Source organism: Frankliniella occidentalis, unplaced genomic scaffold (genome assembly GCF_000697945.3).
Source record: "Frankliniella occidentalis isolate FOCC.00 unplaced genomic scaffold, Focc_3.1 Scaffold119, whole genome shotgun sequence".
Taxonomy (NCBI): Eukaryota; Metazoa; Arthropoda; class Insecta; order Thysanoptera; family Thripidae; genus Frankliniella; species Frankliniella occidentalis.
This window is the reverse complement of record NW_026267247.1, coordinates 262,293-272,249: the sequence shown is the minus strand read 5'-3', so window position 1 is coordinate 272,249 and position 9,957 is coordinate 262,293. Positions and strand designations below refer to the sequence as shown.

Sequence of the window (9,957 nt, the reverse complement as noted above, 5' to 3'; positions counted from 1 at the left end):
GGGGCACCGTGATAGTGAGGGGGCACAAATATTAGAGCGAGGTTTGTTATTAAAAAGAAGTCACACAATCTTTCATTACCTCTGTTGAGCAATAAGGGAGCAGCACTCGAAACCACCCCTCAAACACACCTGCGGTCAACTCCTTTGTATCTTCTATATTTTTACACGCCAGATGCCGAGAACCGACAAGGAACCCTTCCTCTGTACCGGCGTGCAAAGTGTGCTTTGTCCTCGCGCTGGCATCAGCGAAGGGTCCGTCTGTGAATCCCTTCTTAATATCGTGAGAATGATACCAGGTTTCTCCCAAAAACACAATTACACATCGCTCTCTGCACGAGCCTGCTCAATCCGACTCAAATATATTCGGTGATTCTTTTTTCAACCGAGGAGTCTGCTCGATATAATACTGTTGTCTAGTGTTTTGAATTCCATGCCCATATTTTTTAAGCTACGATACCAATTTGTACGTTTGTAAGGGAAGGTAGGATCATCCTGCTTAAGCCTGTGATATACTTAACCCTATAAGGCATGAGCCGGTCCAAATTGACCAAAGTTGAATATTCGAGTTCTGCCAACCAAGGGAGTGTCTAAGAAGCATTTTAAGCCCTCGTGGGGTGTTCTAGTATGTACGGTTCAGGATTGCTGAATGTCATTTATAAACGACACCATGCCTTCCGGGTTACTCGACATGATTTCTTATTTTGTTTTTAAAGTGGATGAAAATTTTAGGACCGGTCTGCGTTGGGTTAATGATCACATTTTACCAAAAAAATGTCAATATTTAAAAAGACGAGTGGCCGATAAGGCCCCAAAACAGGTGTTTTTGGGTCATATTTGAGGGGTGTTTGTAAAGAGAACGATTTAGACGGCAAATCTTCGAGAAATATGGGGTAAACTCAGCGTGGTTGTATGCAGAAAAGTGTAAGGAATAAAACTTGTCCAGTAGAAAAATACACTTTTCTCAAAGATAATGCCTCTAAAACCTGCTCAAAGTCGAACGTCATTTTACAACGACACCCTGCCTTCCGGGTCACTCGATCATCGACAGTCAAAAAAATGATAACATCGACTTTTTTGGTTTCTGATGCTTTAATGATAAGTTCTGAGGCAATATCGAGTGTCCTCAAGGGGTGGATAACTCCCCTGCCAAGTGTACACCCCTAATTCTGCCCAATTCAAACTAATTCAGACGATTTCAATTTAATTCAAACAAATTCAAAACTAATTTAACTAATTCAGTCCAATTCAAGACAATGTTCAGTCAATTCAAGTCAATTCAAGCCAATTCACGCTAATTCAGTAACATAAAATCGCAATAATTCAAACCAATTCAAAACCAATTACACCAATTCAGTCCAATTCAAATTCAATTCAAACCAATTCAAGCTTATTCAAATTCAATTCTTGAAATTTGTACACCCAATTCAAGAGTTATCCACCCCTCGAGTGTCCTACTTCCGAATATATAGTTTCTTTGTCCTCATTTCAATGTTTCAACCTTCGGAACAAAAAGCGCACTTTTGTGCAAGTGGTCATTTTTGAGCGCAATTTTTCCTATGATGCATTCGTCATACGGTCTTCCGAGTACACGAACTCCTAGTAAGTGTCCCTGAGATACTTTTGAGCGTTCATATATTACATTAGGGCACAGTTTCTGTGAGTGGAGGCCGGGCCAAAACACCACTTTGAACGACCATTGTCGTTGTAAAACAACATATGTCGTTTTAAAACAACGGTATCGTTCAAAGTGTTGCTGATGCACGGCTTTCACTCACAGACGCTGTACCCAAAAGTAACATATGCATGCACCAAAATATCTCAGGGACACTTACTAGGAGTTCGTGTACTCGGAAGACTGTATGACAAATGCACCAAGAGGAAAAATTGCGCTCAAAAATGACCACTTGCACAAAGGTGCGCTTTTTGCTCAGAACTACGACACTCGATACTGCCTCAGTCCTCATCAATAAAGCATCAGATACCAAAAACATTTTTGATGATGTCGAGTGACCCGGAAGGCATGGTGTCGTTTCAAAATGACGTTCGACTTTTTTTTACCGTCAGAGACACACAGGCTCTATGAGGACCTTGGGTTGTAGCTATTGCTACTCGGCAGTGTCTTGCAGACTCTATCGCTGACAAATGCTGGAAGGCTGGCAAACTCTCCAAGCGGTCCATGTAGGCAGGGGCTCATTTCCCACTCAGCGGTCGTGGCCCCACTCCTGCTCGGTTTGTCAGCGCTGGTCAGAGAAGGTGCGGCCCCTTTGAAAGGGCGATTCGAAAGTAGCGCCCCTCCACTACTTCCTCCGTCTGCTGCCTTGTCCTCTGGCCTTCTACCTAGGCATAGCTGTGGGTAGCGCGTCCGTTGCACCGCTCGTCTGCTCGACCTCTCCCATTGCTGCAACACATTATACAGAAACATTTTGAGGTATCGGTAGGTCAGACTTGCGTCATTTCGAATAAATTGGAAATTTCCGTAGGTCCTTGTCGACCATTCATTAGTTTTTCCTCTAATATTATGTACAACCATAGAAAAAATCTTAATAACAAGTATAGTGTAGTGTAGTACATATAATTGTGATCATAAACCACATTGGCCAAAAGCCTGCAAATATGTACAGTGTAGACCACGTTGAAACCTAATAAAAAATGGAAATGGGCAGAAATGCTACAAAAAAGGCATCATTTCTTAAAGTAGCTGCAATAAGCATGAACACAGCTAGTAGTATCTCCATAAAAAGTACTACTGTTTTCAAAATGATTATTATTGGATAGTGGTACCTAGTTTCTTTAATCCATCCTACTGACATGGCTAAATAATAGCTCGAGTGAACTATATACAATAGTGCTGCAATTATTAGGGAACCCACGCCATGGATATTTAGAGTGCAATACAAATTGTTTATGCATACCATTTTTCTTATTTTTCTATCTTTTTATGCTGCGTCGATGTAAACGTAGTTGATCTCAACTCTGTCTTTTAGTAATTGGCAGTTACCTGTATCTTTATGACAGTTGACTATAGTTACAATGTCAATAATTACATTAGAACCTTCTTTTTGACGTTTCTCTATTGTGTCTAAGGTATAGTACACACAAGTTTTAAATCTATCTGTTAATTTAGGTAAAAGGCAATCTTTTCCACAAGCTGAATCAGTTAAGTCATTCAACACTTGATTTACAGTTTTTTGTCCTTCTGACCCGTATTGCACTGATCTGAAATTTAGATTACTTACTTCATCTGCTAATATTTCAAGATCTAAAAATTGCAACAAGTATTCTACTAGCACTTTTACTGTTCCTACTATACTTAGTCTGCTTATATGTTTTAGTTACTTAACTTTCAGATTTTAGTTGCCACAAAGTCTCCTGATTCCGCTATGGTTATCCTGACTTCAGATCTGATGTTAGGCGTCGCACAGCGGCTCGGAACTGGTCGCAGCTTTCTCGTCACCGAATTCTCGATCAGCTGTTGTTTCTCTCCGAGTGGGGGACACCGGCTGGGCTGTAGAAGTTGCTGCCTCTCCGATTTCTTCTATAATTGATGTCCTGCTGTTTCCCACCGCGATTTCAGCCGCCTGCGGTTCGGATTCATCAATTATATATGACGAGCTCCCTTCGGGTGTCACAGGGGCAGTTGCAGTGGTTGGTACAGCTATTTGATTTTCTGCTGTTTGTGTATGGTATACATAATTATAAAACATATACGACGGAGTGTCGTTTGGTATTGGTCTCGAAGCCTCGAAGACATGGCTACAGTCCTGTCTTAAATGATAGCATGGGATGTTGCACACCTCACAATACACCATACCATAAGGCTAGAGGGCATGTTAACCCACATATCGGAGATATGTCCTTTGCACATCCTTACATCTTTGAAAAAATGCCTGAATTTTGTGTTTATATTACAATCTACATGAGTTACAAAGTTTTTTATAGGCATTCCTTTTGAAATAAATTCTAGAAATTCGTATGCGCAGCACACTGGTGCTGAGTTTACAAAAAACATATTCATAGGGTGGTAGTTAGAGTTAGATGAGGAGGCCATTTTGATAAATAAAGCAATATATTTAAAATACTATAAATTTGACTTGAAAATAGTTCAACTAACCCAGTGGAAAGTGTAACTACTTTCCTAACTGCCGAACTCCTGGGTTGGTCCTCAGCTTACTCGACTACTCGCCTTGCCGCTCCTAAAAAACAATCAGGCATCAGGCCTTCGATAAAAAAGTAAAAGACACATTAGCGAAGTGCTTTATAGGTATAAGTTGTCGAACCGGCACCTTAACTAAAAATAACGATTGCTAAGCCGAGCCCACCGATCGGCCCCTGACCCCTGCTCATGTTTATAAATATTTTATAAATGTTAACACTCCAACGCGCTCCCGGGGTCGCAGCGCAGCCTATCCCAAACCAAATTTCATAAACTTTCAGATTTTCATAGTGAAATTTGTGTACTTACTGCGGTTTATCTAAAACTGTTTACAACACTCAGCACTGTACCAGTTGTTGGGACACATCTTCAATAAGCACAACAGGCGAAAGAAAAAAGTTTGTCATCCATACGAGGTATTTCTCTTTTTTAGAGAGATTTGGATAGTTGTCGGGCGGCCCCAAGGTTAAGTAAAGGTAAAGAAGAAAGGGAAAGCGATACATATTTAGTTTTGTGATGTTTCTCAATGATGTAGTTTGCAGTGCCGGGATTGTCAGGTGTCATTGAGGTCACCAGGAAGGTGTCGGGTCCAAAACCACATGTTCGACACGGTGAAGATGCGTGCAGTATGTGCAGATGAGATGTACAGCACCAGCTGCACATCGGATACTCGGACACTTGCTGTGGAGGCACGCAGGTGTGCAACCCCATCATGCCCATGATGGTTGCGGTGGCTACGAGGGTGTCACTTAGTGCGTTATGGAGGACCACAGAGATCGCATCTGCGTTGGTGTGCTGGATTGCGCCGTTGTAAACATTAAAGATCAGTACAGGTTGCAGGAGGAAAGGAGAGAGCGAGAGGGAAAAGCTCCCTGAAGGGGATGGGCGTTATAGAGACCAAATAGCAGCTGAATGGAAACTAAGATGAGAAGTTGGTGTTCACGGAGAAGAGGTAGCGGGACAAGGTTAGTTATGTCAATAAATTCGGTAGATGGGTAGACGGGGATAGGTAGCCAGCTTGGTCCCGGAGGCGGGGTGATGAGATGTTAAGCTGTTGGAGCAGGCGGCAACTGATTTTGCACGAAGTTTACTGGAGAAGACGGTGGTGCAATTTTTTCTTCGGAAAATTCTGGTGGCGGCGAAACTAAAGACACACACCATGGTGCCCTTGAAGTGTTGTTGACCACAGACATTCTTGTAAGGGTGATGCGAGGAGATGCTTGGCGGGGGAGGTTTGCAGAGTTGTGGTTGAGCCCGGTCGGGGTGGTGTTGTTGAGGCTGCGAGCGGTGGTGCTGCTGGGGCTGCAGGCTGCGGCCCAGCTGGGGCTGGAAGCGGCGCCGCAGATCGTATGGGTAGGTGGTGTGATCGAACCGGCTGCAGTTTTGGTCTTCTTAAGGTGAAGGGTCTCCGCCACGGTGCTGAGGCGGGCAGCCGCATGACGGTATGTCTTTGCTTGAATGTAATGATGGGATGAATGTGCCGAGGTAGTTCTTGGAGGTGGTCCTAAGCACTTTTTCAGCACTCCGAGGCGGTTGAGAGTAGTTCTTTTACAAGGTGGTCGAGTTGGCGAGCCGGGGAGGTGAAGTACTTGCATGTTGCATCTCTCACAGGGTGAGGAGTTGTGGATTACTTCAAACTCTTCAGTGGCTGAGTTGCGACACATGGGGCAGCATGATGAGATAAGAGGCATTGAGACATCAAAGCCGAGCCAATACGTCACACATGATATTGGCAGATTGTGTTCTTGTTCACCATAATAGTCGAAAAAATACCTTAACTAAAATTATCACAGCATTTTACATGAATTAATTGCCAGCCTGAGGGGCATGATCGGCTTATCCACTTGCTTAGTCACCTAATGCCTATTTGTCACTTGGTTTATTGTCATCACTCTTATTTGTTGCCAACAGCAGTGCACCCGTTGTTCTAAGGAATGTTAGAACTACAGTTTGTGATTCCTTATACCCGGACAGGAGAACTAGCACCACTAGGATGTAGAAGAACACGAAGGTTCTCACGTGGGGTGGCCACCATATGCACAATGTTTTAGCGGAGGTACGCGACAAACCGTGCGCTTGGTCGTGGCTTTGTTATGGTCCGGGAGCAGACGTCGGCCGGGATTCCTCCTGTTCTTCTTATTCGTAAAATACCTCATTGGCAAGCCGGCAGAGGTGAGCATCGGGCGGTCTGCCTGGACCGGGATGGTCCGAAAACGATGGGTGGAAGTGAGACGCTCGAGCCGGCCAGAGCTCCATCTCACTCGCACTTCTCGCTTTCCGGACCATCCCGGTCCAGGCGGACCGCCCGATGCTCACCTCTGCAAGCCGGAGAGGTGAAGATGGCCGTTGTTGCTCCGTACTTGCATCTCTCACAGGGCGAGGACTTGTGGATTACTTTAAACTCTTTACTGGCTGAGTTGCGACACATGGGGCAGCATGATGGGATGAGCGGCATTGAGACATCAAAGCCGAGCCAATGTGTCACAAGGGACATGCATTGATATAGGCTTTCCAGAATGTCCGTCCTGTTGCGCTCCAAATTCGGACGGTATGTACCGTTGATTCAGATATTTTCCTTATAGGGATTCAACCAATTTCATACCCTCTTAGCCTAGTGCATATATCGCATATCGAGCTTGCGTTGCTTCGCCTCCTGCCGCGCTGTCTCGTAGGGGCCAGGCTGGTCTTCGATGACACGGTTGGAAGCCCGCCTCTCGTCTCGCTGCCGCGCTGCCTCCCTCCAGTTGGCGATGTTGAGGGAGCGGGCGTCTTGAGCGACTTGGTCGAAGAGACGTTCGCTTGGTGAACCGCGGGGCCGCGAGCGTGGAGGGTGCGGTGTGGTGTTCAGCATGGCGCAGGTCGCTAGAGGTGTGGAGCCGCGAGCTAAGTGGGCAGCGTACTGCAGGCGGGACTTCCTGGCCTTGTTTATGATGGGCACCACCTCCGTCTCCCGCCTGCACTCTTCGTTTCGTTGCTCCGCCACACGTACTTGTTCTGCTCTTCGTCGTGGACCGGCCCCACCGCCCGCCGCAGGGCGTTGTTCTCCGTGACGGCGATGCGGGCCTCCCGTGCCTTGTTCAGTGTCTGTCCACGACTCTGCGCCGTAGAGGATCACCGGCCGGATGCACGCTTCATAGGTGCGCACCTTGCCCTTGGTGGTGACCTTGCTGCTCAGGACGGACGAGTACGCGTACGCTGTACGGAGCCCCGCCAGGTTACGTCCGCGTATCTCCGGGCCCAGGCTGTTTTGGTGGTGCGATTGAACAGGCATGCACTGTGAAAAGCTTGCGAAGAACTATTTTTTTGCATTGCAAAGAATTTTGAAGCGTTGTAAAATGCTTTGCATTATGAACTTAATCCTTCGTATTGCAAACAAATTCTTCCTACCTTACGAAGAAAATTGTTCGTAACGCTGCAAAGAATTGTTTCGTAACCTTGCAAACCGTATTTTCGCAACTTACCAAGAAAAAGGTTTGCAATGTAAAAGAAATAATAGATTGTAATGCAAACTTCCTTACAATCTTTCAAAATTCTTTGCAAGTATTTTGCAGTGTGAATATCTTCCTACGCCTAAGCCTGAAGGTGTATGGTGCATGTCGCAAAGCCTACTTGAAACAAGAAATCATTTTTCTGGGTGTAGGGAGGAAAGAGTTGAAGCATAACTGTTCCTCTTTGGATGCGGTTTAGAGTGGTAAAATAATTTACAATGCTCACCTGTACGGTGACGAAAATTGCCAATTTCAGGAAGTTAAAGTCGTTGGAAAATCCCGGCTAAAGCATATTTCGATCTAACTCAGTGAGTTACAGGAAGAAATCCATGGAGTGGCAATTTTTCACTAATAATTGGACTGTTTTCTATTTAGTGTCAGTTTCTTTTGCGGAAGGTCCTAAAACTTGTCAAACACCATGTCATCAAGCTCCTGGCCGAACTGAGATAGGAGCGTGCCACTCCGTGCCTCGCGCGGGCATACACTGTAAATTGCTTACAAACAATAGTTTCGTAATGCAAACCAAAACCTTCGTAGCTTACAAAAGATTTTGAGGCGTTGTTCGTAAGCTTACGAACAAAAGGTTTTTCTCAGTGTGCGCTTTACTAATTTTGTGGTTTTTTGTTTTTGTTTACAGGATTAGCTCCAGTAACAGCTCCCATCAGCTTGTAACAGAGTACTCAAGATGTAAGCTGTGGTGGTCTTAGAAGAACAAAACCCGGAAGGTGAAAAAGCACGCTAGTTTACCCTGCTCAAATGGCCCACCCCATTTAGAGTGCACCGGTAAAACGAAGGTGCGCGTTAGCACCTTTGCAGTTGTATTAAAGTAGGCGTGACATTTTAGTTTCATTGAAATATTTACTGCCAGAGCGCAATAATGTGGCAGGGCTTTTAATTTCGCACACTCTCAGCCAGTAACTGACATTTTGCAAATACACAATGAACTCGCTTACTCAGCAGCAATACTCACAAAATTGCACATCATACTCACAAATTTAGTAAGTAATACTAATTATTTTGTTAGCATGTACTTAGGATGATCTTCCTAAGTAGTTCCTAACAAAATAGTTAGTATCACTTCCTAAATTTGCGAGTATTACGTGCAATTATGTGAGTCCTACTGCTGTATAAGCGACTTCATCGTGTATTTGCAAAATGTCAGTAACGGGCTGAGAGTGCACTCGGCTCAAAATTCCGCTGAGGTCGTGCCTACTTGTGATAAGGTTTACATCCGAAATGAAAGAAATTTAGTAGATTTCTGAGGGTCTGTCACTTCTTTCACCGTTCTTCAGACACATCACATTTAGACTCGTTCGAAGCGGATTTTGATCTGAATGCAATAATATGAGCCCTAAAAACCTTGATTTGCTTCAGCAGAAGTTATTTCGGAAAAACTAAAACGTTATCGCCTTTCAAACTTTAAAGCCTTCTAAAGGTGTGATAATGTCACCTTTGTTTTACTAGTTTGTGGTCTGGACATCACCGTTTCTCCCACCGCTGCTTAGTTGATTGAGCGTCTCAAGAATGCATGCACGGAGTCTCCTCATTTGTCTCTGCGTTAAATGCAAAAGGAAAGGGCCATCACAAACAAGTTGCATCACCAAACGTTTCCTGGTTTGATTGCGTCAGTTTTTTCAATGTTTTCATACAGGGTACAGGAAAATTTTCCATGGAAGATGTCGTACAATCACAATTAAAGATAGTAAATTTATAAGCACTGTTTATCAAATGATGAGCATATACCGTACACCTACAAACATGATTTTTACAGTGAGTTGGATTGATTGACAAGACAATAGTGTTGACTCGAGTACACCCCTAAGATGTCCTCGACGCGGCTCTTTCTTACAGGGTTATCATCGGACCCCTTCCTTATTGCGCTTGTACCGTACTGCATGCAGGGGTGTGAAAATGCTTGCCTACAGTCACTTACCACTGCGCCTCATCCGAGGCCTCATCATGGCGCTTGTGACTTGACTGTGCATGCAACTCGCCCTCACGCCTGCACGTGGTACAGTATGATCAAAAGTAAAAAAGGGGGACTGTGTATCACGCTGCATTTTCGAATACTGTCTCCGGAATGTCTTGGGGTCGACAATACGACCCCTGAAAACTAAAAGGTCGTACCTCGGAGCGGTTGCGTATAAGGTCGTACCTCGGAGCGGTTGCGTATAGTGTCGGATCTCGCCAGCGTCCTAGAGAATGGTCGTAAGTCTATTTTTTGTCGATTTTGCGAGATGCATACCATTAGAATCGGGAGAAAATTCTCTTTCTAATGATATGCATCTCGCAAAATCGACAAAAAATAGACTTACG

At 44.6% G+C, this 9,957-nt stretch overlaps 1 long non-coding RNA gene across 1 annotated transcript in view; it reads left to right on the top strand.

The window, feature by feature from the left end:
• The window catches only part of LOC127749999 (uncharacterized), a 50,131-nt gene extending 40,642 nt beyond the window's left edge, over positions 1–9,489 (top strand). The window contains exons 2-3 of the long non-coding RNA XR_008011469.1: positions 8,279–8,435; positions 9,106–9,489. This is a non-coding gene — a long non-coding RNA (uncharacterized LOC127749999). The remainder of the gene's footprint in view (positions 1–8,278; positions 8,436–9,105) is intronic.
• The last annotated feature ends 468 nt before the right edge of the window (positions 9,490–9,957 follow it).